Raw genomic sequence first — 15,527 nt, forward strand, 5'->3', positions numbered from 1 at the left:
CTTACATCTAGTATCTGTATCTTTCTATACCAAACATGCCCACTAGAAGGCGTCCTACATGGAGACAGCTTAGATCATTACATTCTTTACTGTGCTTTGTAGTGAAGCTTCATTGGCTAACCAAAAAAAAAAAGTCTGCAAGCTTTCAGAGCACAGAGGCTCCTTCATCAGGCAGTAAACAAATAAATGAATGTGAAAGACAATTTAAAGGGGTTATCCCATGACTAATGTGACAAATGAAAATCAGACATCATGTAGTACATTCACAGTTTAGGAGGAAGCTGAAGGATGAAACTGAGCATGTGCAGCCTTCTAAGTGAGCCAGACAAAGAAATAAATTAAAAAAACAGCAGATGGCGCTGTACAGATACATTTTATTCCGTAAACGCTGCAAACCGCAGGTCTGAATTGACCTGCGGTTTGCAGCGATCGCTGATACGGGGGTGAGGGTCACATGACCCCCCTCGGCATTGTCACAGGGTGCCTGCTGAATGAATTCAACAGGCACTCTCTTCCGATCACCGCACGGCGGTGATCGGAAATACACAGGGCGTACAGGACTCGGACATCAGGGCGTACCTGTACGCAGGGTGTCCCTAAGAGTTTAAAGGTCTCTGTTGAGAATTGAACCCCAGACCTTCCGTATAGCATAATCTTAACCCCTTAGGGACTTAGGGCGTACCGGTACGCCCTGTTTCCCGAGTCCTTAAGGACCCAGGGCGTACCGGTACGTCCTGTGTAGTTTTGATCACTGCCCACGGCCGGCAGTGATCGGAACAGGGTGCCTGTTGAAATCATTCAGCAGGCACCCTGTGACAATGCCTAGGGGGGTCCTGTGACCCCCCCGCATTGCCGATCACTACAAACCGCAGGTCAATTCAGACCTGCGGTTTTTAGCACTTATGCAAGTTTCTGATCCCTGCGGTCCGTGACCGCAGGGATCAGAAACCTCAAAGTGGCCATATTTTTTAAAGTTAACCCCCCCTGCAGTCCTCTGTGTTTTTGTGCCTGCGGGCGCAGCGGGGGTGGGGGAGGATTGCGGGTGGTAGGCGTGCGGCAGTGTGGGGGGCGGGTGCACGATCTTCCGCCCGCCCCCCGTTTATTTTCAGGATGGCCGAGCAGTTGAATCAGAGTGTCAGCTCATTGCTGACACTCCGATTCAAACGGCAGACATCTGTGCAGATGTCCGCCGTTTTAACCCCTTCCATGCCGCGGTCCGTAGGGACCGCTGTATGGAAGAGGTGAAGAGGGAGGGAGCTCCCTCCCTCTCCCATCGGGGGGCTGCTGTGCCTTTGCAGCCCCTGGACAGGATGGGGTGACAGAGGGAGGGAGGGAGCCCTCCTCCCTCCCCTTCCCCGTCTGCTCAGTTGTGGCAGATGGGGAAGGTTCCCATGGCAACAGGACGCCTTCTCAGGCATCCTGCTGTCCATGGTGCTGAACAGATCTGTGCTAAACGCAGAGATCTGTTCAGACAAAGTGTGAGTGAAATACAGTGCAGTACACTATATAGTGTACTGTACTGTTTTATACAGACATCAGACCCACTGGATGTGGGTCTGGGTAAAAAAAAAGTTAAAGTTAAAAAAGTAAAAATAAATAAAAACACATGTTATATATCACCGCGTCCGTAACGACCCGATCTATAAAACGGTCATGTTACATTTCCCGCACGGTGAACGCCATAAAAAATAAAAAATTACAACTATGATGAAATTGAAATTTTGCTCACCTTACTTCCAAAAAAAGGTAATAAAAGTGATAAAAAAAGTTGTATGTACGCCAAAATAGTACCATTCAAACCGTCGTCTCATCCCGCAAAAAATGAGACTCTACCTAAGATAATCGCCCAAAAACTAAACAAACTATGGCTCTCAGAATATGGAGACACTAAAACATGATTTTTTTTTTTTGTTTCAAAAATGATATTATTGTGTAAAACTTACATAAATAAAAAAAAGTATACACATTAGGTATCGCCGCGTCCGTATCGACAGGCTCTATAAAAATATCACATGACCTAACCCCTCAGATGAACACCATAAAAAATAAAAAATGTGCTAAATAAACCATTTTTTGTGTAATAGCAAGCGATCAAAAAGTCACACGCACGGGGGCGTGGTTTGGCAGCCGAGCGTGATGGCCGCTTGAACCTGCTGCTCCTGCACATAGCGACCGATTTAGCAAGGTATACCCTTTGAAACAACTGGTGTCATTCACCCAAAAGTGCCCAAACAGCTTGTGAAATGCCTAGGGGCAAAAGGGTGCACGCCAAGCAAGGCAAACTTGACTTCTACTTCGAGAAAGACGCGGATGCCGTACAGCAGAGCCCGGCGGTCCCGCCATTTTCACCTCATGTGGATGATAAAGAACCGGCGCCTTCTCCAGCGCGGCAAAGAGTATCACCACAGCCGGCGAGGAGCGATTCAAGCCCACACTCACCTGAGAACCGGTCTACATCGACGGGCAGCTCCGCTGGTGCATCTCCCCCCTCCAGTGACGCTAAAGTACAGTCACCACTTTGCTCCGAGACTGGGAGTCCAGAGAAGCAGAGGCCTAAACTTCAGCCGGCGGCAGACACAGAGGTGAGCGTTGAGGATGCCCATTCTGCTTCCAGCATATTATATAAGTTACCCACCTCTGACCAGCCTGCGTCAGGAAACCTCCTGAAGGAGATGCTGATCGCTTTTAGCGCTGCCCTGCATGCTGATTTCTCCTCCTTGGTTACCCCGCTAAAATCATCTATTGCAGGCCTAGAATCAAGAGTGGCGCATGTGGAAGTAAAAATGGGGGAGTTTGCAACCTCGCACAATCAGTTAATAGATAATCAAGAAGCCATGCAGGCGGACATTGACCGTATCCAAGCTAAAATAAATGACCTGGAGGACCGCTCCAGGCGTAACAATATTAAATTTCGGGGCATTCCAGAGGATGTTAGCCTCTCTGAGCTGATGGACTTCCTGAAAACCTTAATGAAAAGGCTGCTACCCTCTTGTGCAGATCAAGACCTGATCGTAGTCAGTCTGTGAAATTATATGCAGACCTGTCGGCAGCCACACTGCGACAAAGGCGCCTGTTAGCCCCTATCACCACCGTTTTCAGGGAGCACAGCATTGCTTATAAATGGGGGTTCCCGGTGAAGCTTCTTCTCACCCATAATGGCAAGCAACACAGCATTGCATCTGTAGAAGAGGGCCGTCGCCTACTGAGTTCCTGGAACTTTCCTCTCCCTTCAGAAGAAGATCCACTACCCGGTCCCCCTCGTCATTTGAATGAAGAGTGGCATGCAGTTGGTGCCAAAAGGGGTACCAAGCATTGAATACCTACAGTAAAATGTGCACTGGAGTGCACACTAGTGCTTGGCATCAAACAGGACTAGTTCCCTATAAGTCCTAAGACCGGTAATTCACCATTATTGGTGACTATTCAGTCCGGTTTAATTTGATGTATAGTTTGTTATTTCTTTGTCTGTTTTGTCTGTTTTGTTCGTTTTGTTCCTTTTATTTAATTTTCACTTGCCTTTACAGTCACAATTTAGATGGCATTAATGATCGGGAAATAGAAGGGGTTAAGTTCGAGCTCTGTATGGCATCTAGGGAGATTCAAGCAGGCACCCTTAGCTTTTTGACCTTCCCTCATGGTTCTTAAACTGGTCTCCCTAAATGCCAAGGGGTTAAACAGCCCTCAGAAGAGATCCTTCATGTGGTCAGAGGCTCTTGACCTTAGAGCAGACATACTGTGTGTGCAGGAATCTCACATAATATGTAAGGATGCACATAGGATCAAACATCATCTATTCCCACATGTCGTACAGTCCCATTACCGTAAGAAGCAAAGAGGAGTCATACTGGCCTTTAGGAACACTATTGCCCTTTCAATTACTAACACCCTTACTGATAAGAATGGCAGATTCATCATTCTGACCTGCACCTTAAACAACTTGGCATATACTATAGTAGCTGTTTATGCCCCGAATAGACATCAGCTGCATTTTATGAATAAAGTAATAGCAAAAACGGCGAAATTACGACAAGGCCATTTAATAATTTGTGGAGATTTTAACTTAGTGCCTGACGCCGAGATAGATTCCTCAGCCAAGAATAGAGGTTCCTATCCCACTCTGGGTCCTCTTCTAAACCGGGAAGAGCTGTACGACGTGTGGAGAATTCACCATGCATCCGAAAGAGACTATTCTTTTTTCTCTCCTGTGCATAATTCCTACTCCCGCATAGATCTCTTTCTAGTTAGTAGATCACTCCTCCAGTTATCCACGCAGTCTACAGTTGAAACAATAAAATGGTCTGATCACGCGGCTATATCTTTATCAATACAAGAAACGTATAATATACGGGATTCTCTCTGGCGCTGCAGTCCTTATATCGTTTCTAATCCAAAGTACAGGGCCGAAATTGATAAAGCATTAACCGATTACTTCGAGCTAAATACAGGCTCAGTCTCTAATCCCTATAGCCTGTGGAATGCCCATAAGGCTTTCATAAGAGGTATATTTATCAAGTTGGGTCACCAGGCAAAAAAACTGAGGGAACAAAAACTACAGGACATTATGTCCCAGCTAACTTCCCTGGAATCCCTGAATAAATCCTCCCCGTCCGCAGAAAGATCTGCTCAAATACATGCCCTGAGAACACGACTTAGGGAGTGTCTCCTCTTTACATATGAGAAGAACCTGAGGGCCACTAAAGCCCGTTATTATTCGCAAGATAATAAAGCAGGTAAATTATTGGCCTGCCGCCTGAAATCAAGGGCAGCCAAAGCCAGAATCCCGTATTTGGTCCACCCGACAGACGGTCATAAGATTTATGATCCAAAGGCTATGGCGGATCAATTTGTTAGGTATTACTCTGCCCTATATAACCTAAAAGACTCTCCTGAGATAAACCCTACCCCGTCCCCTGATATTGACGCGTACTTAGAGAAGTTAAACCTAACGGCCCTAAACGACCAGCAGAGGAGCAAATTGTCCCTCCCTATTAGCACTCCTGAGATTGTTAAAGCTATCTCCTCGCTACACCCTCACAAGTCCCCAGGCCCAGATGGTCTGTCTAACATCTACTATAGCACTTACCAGGACAAACTCATTCCCCACTTGTTAACGGTATACAATAAGGCATTCAGAGAGGGTTCCTTCCCGGTTGAGATGTTGTCTGCAACAATTGTAGCCCTACCAAAGCCGGGCAAAGCACCTGACAGACCCCAGAATTTCAGACCCATATCTCTGTTAAACACGGATCTGAAAATGTATGCCAAAATTCTAGCTACAAGACTATCAGATATTATTCCAATTCTGACATCCTCAGACCAGACAGGATTTGTCAAGGGCAGGCAAATTACTGATAATTCCCGCAGAGTATTGAATATAATAGATACCATAAATCGTAGGGGAACCCAGGCGCTATTGGTGGCCTTAGATGCAGAGAAGGCGTTCGACCGACTGAACTGGTCGTTCGCCTTCTCTGTGCTGAGAACAATGGGACTGGGGGGAGCATTCATCGAGGCAATTGGAGCCCTGTACTCCAATCCCTCAGCCAAGGTGTTTATAAATGGGGCCCTATCCTCATCATTTCCCTTAACTAATGGCACGCGTCAGGGGTGTCCTCTCTCACCCTTGATTTTTATTCTAGCGATGGAGCCCCTGGCCCAGGCCATTAGACTTAACCCAGAAGTACCTGGAATACAGATTGGGAAGACTAAACATTGCATTTCCATGTATGCAGACGATGTGCTCATGACATTATCATCACCTCATTCATCCCTCCCAGCAGTTCTTTCTGATATTAAAGAGTATGGTCGTCTATCATATTATAAGGTTAACGAATCCAAGTCACAAATCCTTCCTTTAAACATAGGTAGAGACATGATAGACTCCTTAAAAAGTGCCTTCCCCTTTGATTGGAGAGGTGATAGCATAAAATACCTGGGCATAAATCTACCTCCAACCTTTTCTACTATGTTTACTACCAACTACCTCCCCTTATTAGAGATGATCAAGCAAGACTTTGCCTCATATAGCAAATCTGAAATATCATGGGTTGGCCGCATTGCAACCTTCCAAATGTTTATTCTACCTAAGCTTTTATTTATCTTCAGAATGGTTCCCATAAAAGTCCCCAACTTCTTTTTTAAAAAGGCACAAGGCCTACTCAGCCGCTTTGTATGGAAGGGAAGTAAACCTCGAATTGCAACTAGCACTTTCACAAAGCATAAAAACAAAGGAGGTCTTAGCCTTCCAGATCTTAAAGATTACTTCCTGGCCACCCAAATTCAGGCTTTGAAAAAATGGTGGATCATGGATGTTCAAACTCCCTGGGTACATATCGAATCAACGTTAGCCCCAAACAGTCATTTAAAAACCCTCCTGATCAACAGCCTGAGTGTCTCCAAAACTGGGGTCCAACCATTGCCTCTCGTGATGAAGGCTTCAATTTACCATTGGTGTCTCTTTCACAGTAAATGTGCTCCAGTTCCAGTCTCATTGCTAGATTCATCACCTCTACAGCTAGTGGAATTGCATATTCCAGAGTTAGATTTAGCACCATGGGGTCCCTTAGGTGTCAACATACTGAGTCAACTTTACAGCAATGGATCCCTAAAGTCCTTTAGTGAACTCCAAGAGGAATTTAAGATCCCCAAGGGAGATTTCTTTAAATACTTACAGATCAGGCATCTTTTACAATCAGCATCTCCTTACCAAGTGATAGCGTACAAGGGAGTTTTTGAATTGTGGGCCTTACCAACGAGAGCAGATAGAAAGGAGAAAATAAGATCTCTATACCAAGCCATAGACATGAAAGCCACTTTCACTAAATCTGCACCACTACTGGCATGGGACAAAGAACTGGGAACAACTATACCTGAGGTCGACTGGATAGAGTCATTTAAATTCATCTCTAAAACCTTTCACAGCACTTCCTTATATGAGGCTGCTATAAAGTCATGTCTAAGATGGTACTACACCCCTGACAGATTAAGCAGAATCTATCCCGGTACATCGAATCTCTGCTGGCGTGGGTGTGGACACAGGGGCACACTGCTACATATACTTTGGGGGTGCCCGTTGATTTCAAAGATTTGGTCGGATATGTTTGAAGTTGCCTCTAGTTTCTGTGGTATTGCAGTTAACAAAAATGTGAATACTGCGCTCTTTTTTAAGGGTATACAAAATATTCCACCTAGGAGCAGAATTCCGATGGCACATCTGCTACTTGTGACTAAATTAGCTCTGACAAAATGTTGGAAATCGGCGACAGTCCCCTCTAAGGCTGAAATTTTGGCCAGAGTCCAGAATAACTGTACTTATGAAAAAGTAATGGCATATAAAGACCATAGAGTTGATAAATTCTTGTATCAGTGGGAGCTTTGGATGTTATTCATGCCCAGGCCATCAAACCAACCTTATGATATATCTCTCTAAGCTGTCTGATTATTACACTACTGTGATGTTATAAGTAACAAGGCAATTTATTCTTTGTTTTGTTTTATCCTTTTATTTTATTTTATTTTATTTATTCTATGTATTCTATGTATTCAATTTCCTTTATTTTACTTTTTTTCTCTTTCTTTGAGTAATGTGTCATTACAAGTATGCGTTACTATAGGTCCTTATAGCACTGGCTTGTCTGGGCTAATATGGGACACAATCTTTAATATTACCATCTATGAGGGTCATCTGTATCATCGAATATTAAGATTGTATTAATATTGTAATGGATGGTATGAATCTTCTGTATTGTTAAAAATTTTCAATAAAAACGATTGAAACATAAAAAGTCACACGCACCCCAAAATAGTGCCAATAAAACCGTCTTATCCCGCAGAAATCATACCCTACCCAAGGTAATGGCCGAAAAACTGAAAAAATTGGCTCTCAGACTATGGAAACACTAAAACATGATTTTTTTTGCTTCAAAAATGAAATCATTGTGTAAAACATAAATAAAAAAAAGTATATATATTAGGTATCACCGCATCCGTGACAACCTGGTCTATAAAAATATCACATGATCTAACCTGTCAGATGAATGTTGTAAATAACAAAAAATAAAAACGGTGCCAAAACTGCTATTTCTTGTTATCTTGCCTCACAAAAAGTGTAATATAGAGCAACCAAAAATCATATGTACCCTAAACTAGTACCAACAATACTGCCACCCTATCCCGTAGTTTCTAAAATGGGTCCACTTTTTTGGAGTCTCTACTCTAGGGGTGCATCAGGGGGGCTTCAAATGGGACATGGTGTCAAAAAACCAGTCCAGCAAAATCTGCCTTCCAAAAACTGTATGGCATTCCTTTCCTTCTACGCCCTGCCGTGTTCCCGTACAGCTGTTTACGACCACATATGGGGTGTTTCTGTAAACTACAGAATCAGGGCCATAAATATTGAGTTTTGTTTGGCTGTTAACCCTTGCTTTGTTACTGGGAAAAATTTATTAAAATTGAAAATTTCCCAGAAAATTGAAATTCTGAAATTTCATCTCCATTTGCCAATAACTCTTGTGGAACACTTAAAGGGTTAACGACGTTTGTAAAATCAGTTTTGAATACCTTGAGGGGTGTAGTTTCTTAGATGGGGTCACTTTAATGGAGTTTCTACTCTAGGGGTGCATCAGGGGGGCTTCAAATGGGACATGGTGTAAAAAAAAAAAACAGTCCAGCAAAATCTGCCTTCCAAAAACCATATGGCATTCCTTTCCTTCTGCGCCCTGCCGTGTGCCTGTACAGTAGTTTATGACCACATATGGGGTGTTTCTGTAAACTACAGAATCAGGGCCATAAATATTGTTTGGTTTGGCTGTTAACCCTTGATTTGTAACTGGAAAAAAATTATAAAAATGGAAAATCTGCCAAAAAAGTGAAATTTTTAAATTGGATCTCTATTTTCTATTAATTCTTGTGGAACACCTAAAGGGTTAACGACGTTTGTAAAATCTGTTTTGAATACCTTGAGGGGTGTAGTTTCTTAGATGGGGTCACTTTTATGGAGTTTCTACTCTAGGGGTGCATCAGGGGGGCTTCAAATGGGACATGGTGTAAAAAAAAAACAGTCAAGCAAAATCTGCCTTCCAAAAACCGTATGGCATTCCTTTCCTTCTGCGCCCTGCCGTGTGCCCGTACAGTAGTTTACGACCACATATGGGGTGTTTCTGTAAACTACAGAATCAGGGTCATAAATATTGAGTTTGGTTTGGCTGTTAACCCTTGCTTTGTAACTGGAAAAAAAATATTAAAATGGAAAATCTGCCCAAAAAGTGAAATTTTGAAATTGTATCTCTATTTTCCATTAATTCTTGTGGAACACCTAAAGGGTTAACGATGTTTGTAAAATCTGTTTTGAATACCTTGAGGGGTGTAGTTTCTAGAATGGTTTTTTTTTGGGTGGTTTCTATTATGTAAGCCTCACAAAGTGACCAGACCTGAACTGGTCCCTAAATGTTGGGTTTTTGAAAATTTCTGAAAAATTTCAAGATTTGCTTCTAAACTTCTAAGCCTTGTAACATCCCCAAAAAATAAAATATCATTCCCAAAATGATCCAAACATGAAGTAGACATATGGGGAATGTAAAGTAATAACTATTTTTGGAGGTATTACTATTTATTATAGAAGTAAAGAAATTTAAACTTGGAAATTTGCATTTTTTATTTTTTTTTGTAAATTTGGTATTTTTTTATAAATAAAAATGAATTTTTTTGACCCAATTTTAGCAGTGTCATGAAGTACAATATGTGACGAAAAAACAATCTCAGAACGGCTTGGGTAAGTCAAAGCGTTTTAAATTTATCAGCACTTAAAGTGATACTGGTCAGATTTGCAAAAAAATGGCCAAGTCCTTAAGGGGTTAAATACCATAACTAAAATAGTGTCATTTTTATTTGCACTGTACCGATCACTATGAATAATGTGTTCATTATATTGTATGGGTTATTATAATTACAGGGATACCAAATACTGTTCTGTGATATTTAGTAGATAGTTTGATACAAGAAAACACATGATTGTAAAAGTTTTTATTTTTATTTTTTAAGTAAATAAAAATAACAGAGCTAAATCCATTAAAATAAATGTTTTTTTTTATTTTTTTTAACATGCTTACTATAATGGGGGAGGGGGTTAGCAGAAATTCAATCTATAATTGTGTGTGTATGTATGTGTGTGTGTGTATATATATATATATATATATATAGTTCCAAGATGCACAGCAAGTGTGATCCAGTGAGATCTGGCTTTATTGAGCTTGAGAGGTGGAGAGGTGGACACTGCCCTACTAAGCTGGCTCTAATAAAATTAGGTTCTGAACAATGTAACTGGGAAATAAATGGCCACTTCACCAAAAAAAAATGAAGAGACTCAGAGCATGAAGAGACTCAGAGCATTTATTCTGCAATTCTTATTTTGGCCACCAGATGGCAGGCCAACATAAGATATGAACAAAATGCAAAGAAATTGTCAATTTTCAAATCCCTAATAGGTCAAAATAAAAAAAAACATTTTTCTATAGTCATTTATGAGCCTTAAAATTATATATTTATTTTAAAAAAAGTTCAAAAATATATAAAAAATAAAAATATATTAACGTTTAAATCACCCCCTTTCCGTATAATAAAAAAATTAATAAAAACATCCTGGGTATCACCATGACCGAAAATGCCCATACTATTAAAATCTTTTAAAAATATCCAACACGGTGAATGGCATAACAGAAAAAAGGGTCAAAATGGCCGATTTACCATTTTTTTTATTGCTTCTCTTACCCAAAAAAATGAAATAAAATGTGATCAAAAAGTCACACAAACTCCAAAATGGTATCAATAAAAACTATGGATTGTCCCGCAAAAAATGTGCCCCTAAACAGACATAAGTATAAAAAAGTTATGAGGGTCAGAATTTGGTGATGTAAAAAAAAAAATCTCAAAGTTTTAATTTATGTTTACACTATTTAGACATAAAAAGCCTATAATATGGGGTATCATTGTAATCGTAGAGTGACTTCATGTTTTGGGTGTCATATAACTGTTATATATTGTGTTCACAGAAGCAGGAAAGATAATATGCCTTTAAGATTCATTTTATAATGTAAGGTAGGCTCAGTGACACAGCAAAAATAAAAAATAAAAACAGAAAGCATTGTGTTAATCTGTTGTTGCTGGGCAGAAGTCTAGACCAATCACAGCCAGTTTCTCACACAGCAAGAGTTTTCACCAATCACAGCCAGCCTCACACACAGCCTGTCTGGGAATTCCCCAAGCTCCTGCTGCTAGAATCATTATTCACCAGAGACAGGAGCTGAAGAGACATTCACTCCACTGAGAGCTGAGTTTTATGGGAACAAGAGGCCAAAATAGGTAGTTAAAACAGTTATATAATGTTCATATTGTTAGTATTGTGATTAGAACTGTATACTGAACTAGATATATGTGTGTTTACTTACAGTTCCACCAATCGCAACCATACAATTGCCAAATACAAATTCAATTGCAAACTACAAATTGCAAACTACAAATAGCATACAAATCGCAATCCATACAAATTGCATACAGATCAGTAGAACTATCATCGGTCAAATCTTAGATATACCTCTCAGAGAGATCATAAAGTGCTTAAATAACTTAAAGTGAGAGTACAGATACTCAAGAGAGAAATATATCCACCTTTTTATGTTGAATGACCAGATTGAACAGTTGAACCACCATCTTATGCATACCGCCATTTTGTGATATCTTTTCAACACGTGTTTTGTACATTGACTATCTGCTGCGGAGGTGGCAGTGTTATATGAAGAAAAGTTGAAGTTAATAAAGAAGTTATTTCAAACATTTGGTGTGCTCTTTAAACATACTGTTTCCATAGAAAGGCGCTAGAGGAATTACAGAGTAACAGACAGTCTGGTTAGACTAAAAGTCAGAGATATCAAAATTCTTCTAATGCCACAACGCAAAAGGCACTTCATAGTGCTGCGCCTGCCACAACCTATCCTGAGGATAGGCCATCAATAAGTGAATCCTGGAAAACGCCTTTAATTTTTTAAGCCAGTTTGCTGGCAGCTATAACTTATTTGTAAAGTGTTGCACTTCACAAGTCTGTCCATTCTTACATTCACTCTATACTGGTGCACCGTTTTCTTGTTCATCTGCTTCTCACAAAATTATACAAAACAAGAATGAAGACCACATGTAAAACACACGTGATGCTGATTTTCTGCTGACCGAAACATAATCTTGCTTTAATATTTGGGGTAACATCTATGTAAAGTGACTTGCTTACATCTAGTATCTGTATCTTTCTATACCAAACATGCCCACTAGAAGGCGTCCTACATGGAGACAGCTTAGATCATTACATTCTTTACTGTGCTTTGTAGTGAAGCTTCATTGGCTAACCAAAAGTCTGCAAGCTTTCAGAGCACAGAGGCTCCTTCATCAGGCAGTAAACAAATAAATGAATGTGAAAGACAATTTAAAGGGGTTATCCCATGACTAATGTGACAAATGAAAATCAGACATCATGTAGTAGATTCACAGTTTAGGAGGAAGCTGAAGGATGAAACTGAGCATGTGCAGCCTTCTAAGTGAGCCAGACAAAGAAATAAATTAAGAAAACAGCAGATGGCGCTGTACAGATACATTTTATTGAATAACGCACTGGCTATTCAAAATGTTTATTTATATGCAATTACAAAAGAATTCAGATTCAGATGCTGGTTTAAAAACTGTAGAATATTTTTGTGGTACAACTTCTTTAAAGGGACACTGTCACCTGGATTTTGGGTATAGAGCTGCAGACATGTGCTGCTAGATCGTCGCTAGCACGTTCGCAATATACATTCCCCATAGCTCTCAGTGCTTTTATTGCATCAAAAAAGCGATTTTATATATATGTAAATGAGGCAAGTAAGGTGCCCAAGGGGCTGTTACTAACGTTTCTTGTGCCCAGCCACGCCCACTGTGAAGGAGCCCAGCACCGCCCGCATCCTCCGAATCTCCCCCTTGCTCCCCGACGTCAAAAAGTTAGAGCGCCGTAATCTCGCAGCTAGAGCATGCGCAGTTCGTTTCCTGAGGCTGATGGCAGCACAGGGAAGGAACACTATGCCGGCACTGACATGCGGCGTACTCGCGCATGCGCGAAATTACGGCGCTCTAATTTTGTGAAGTCGGGGAGCAAGGATGAGATTCGTAGGATGTGGGCGGTGCTGGGCACCAGAAACGTTAGTAACAGCCCCTTGGGCTCCTTACTTGCCTCATTTACACACATATATATATATATATATTTAAAAAATTGACGCAAAAAAAACAAAGAGAGCTATGGGGAATGTATATTGCGGACGTGCTAGCGGCTATCTAGCAGCGCATGTCCACAGCTCTATAGGCAAAATCCAGGTGACAAAATCCCTTTAAGACTAGCAGAGATAAATCTGGGAATTCAAATTGATAACCACATTGCAATCATTGAAAAGACCACTCATTCTGATAGCCGGATTAGGGTACTTTCACACTAGCGTTATTCTTTTCCGGCATTGAGTTCCGTCACAGGGGCTCAATACCGGAAAAGAACTGATCAGTTTTATCCTAATGCATTCTGAATGGAGAGCAATCCGTTCAGGATGCATCAGGATGTCTTTAGTTCAGTCTTTTTTACTTTTCAGGACAGAGATAATACCGCAGCATTCGGATCCGGCATTGCGGGCTGCGCATGCTCAGACCGAAAAAAATGTGAAAAAAATAAATGCCGGATCCGTTTTTCAAGATGACACCAGAGAGAAGATTGCATTTGTCATACGGATTAGGATCCTGATCCGTGTGACAAATGCCATCAGTTTGCGTCCGTATTGCCAGATCCGGCGGGCAGTTCCGGCGACGGAACTGCATGCTGGAATCCGCTGCCGCAAGTGTGAAAGTACCCTTAATCACACATTATATGGACACCCTTCCTCCGCCTCCCTATTAGACTGACTTCTGATTCCTAAGTCTTAAAGGGACACTGACAGGGCCAAAAAGCATATTTAGGTATATATATGACAGTACAGGTCTTATAAAGTGTATTAGAATCATCTAAGTATCCCCCCTGTCCACCTTATAACTACAGTAAACTGAAGTTTTATAACCTGCTTGAATCGTCTTCAATCTGCCCAAGGGGCGGCGTTTCATCTCCACTTGTGCCCAGCCAGCCGGATTCTACTGGGCATGCGCCGGATCTTGCGTCGGGGAAACTAGTAGCCGCCCAGCGAAGTGAATATTGATGAGCTGGGCGGCGCTTCAAACGGCAGTTGTGGCGAGGCTGGCTGGGCGCAAGTGGAGATGAAACGCCGCCCCTTGGGCAGATTGAAGACGATTCAAGCAGGTTCTAAAACTTCATTTTACTGTATTTATAAGGTGGACAGGGGGGATACTTAGATGATTCTAATACACTTTATAAGACCTGTACTGTCATATATATACCTAAATATGCTTTTTGGGCCTGTCAGTGTCCCTTTAAAGGGGTATTCCCATCTCCAGGGCCGGACTGGGGATAAAAAGCAGCCCTGGAAAAAGTTGCATACCGGCCCCACAGCTTTGCGTCATTATTTACTTGTTTATAAAAGGGGAAAGCATTCATTTTAACCACTTAAGGACCACAGGTTTATACCCCCCTAAAGACCAGGCCCTTTTTTACAAATCGGCACTACACTACTTTCACCGTTTATTGCTCGGTCATGCAACTTACCACCCAAATGAATTTTACCTCCTTTTCTTCTCACTAATAGAGCTTTCATTTGGTGGTATTTCATTGCTGCTGACATTTTTACTTTTTTTGTTATTAATCGAAATTTAACGATTTTTTTGCAAAAAAATGACATTTTTCACTTTCAGTTGTAAAATTTTGCAAAAAAAACGAGATCCATATAGAAATTTTGCTCTAAATTTATAGTTCTACATGTCTTTGATAAAAAAAAAATGTTTGGGTAAAAAAAAAATGGTTTGGGTAAAAGTTATAGCGTTTACAAACTATGGTACAAAAATGTGAATTTCCGCTTTTTGAAGCAGCTCTGACTTTCTGAGCACCTGTCACGTTTCCTGAGGTTCTACAATGGCCAGACAGTACAAACACCCCACAAATGACCCCATTTCGGAAAGTACACACCCTAAGGTATTCGCTGATGGGCATAGTGAGTTCATAGAACTTTTTATTTTTTGTCACAAGTTAGTGGAAAATGATGATTTTTTTTTTTTTTTTTTTTTTTCATACAAAGTCTCATATTCCACTAACTTGTGACAAAAAATAAAAACTTCCATGAACTCACTATGCCCATCAGCGAATACCTTGGGGTCTCTTCTTTCCAAAATGGGGTCACTTGTGGGGTAGTTATACTGCCCTGGCATTCTAGGGGCCCGAATGTGTGGTAAGGAATTTGAAATCAAATTCTGCAAAAAATGACCAGTGAAATCCGAAAGGTGCTCTTTGGAATATGGGCCCCTTTGCCCACCTAGGCTGCAAAAACGTGTCACACATCTGGTATCTCTGTATTCAGGAGAAGTTGGGG

This window comes from Bufo bufo, chromosome 6 (assembly GCF_905171765.1).
Source record: "Bufo bufo chromosome 6, aBufBuf1.1, whole genome shotgun sequence".
Taxonomy (NCBI): Eukaryota; Metazoa; Chordata; class Amphibia; order Anura; family Bufonidae; genus Bufo; species Bufo bufo.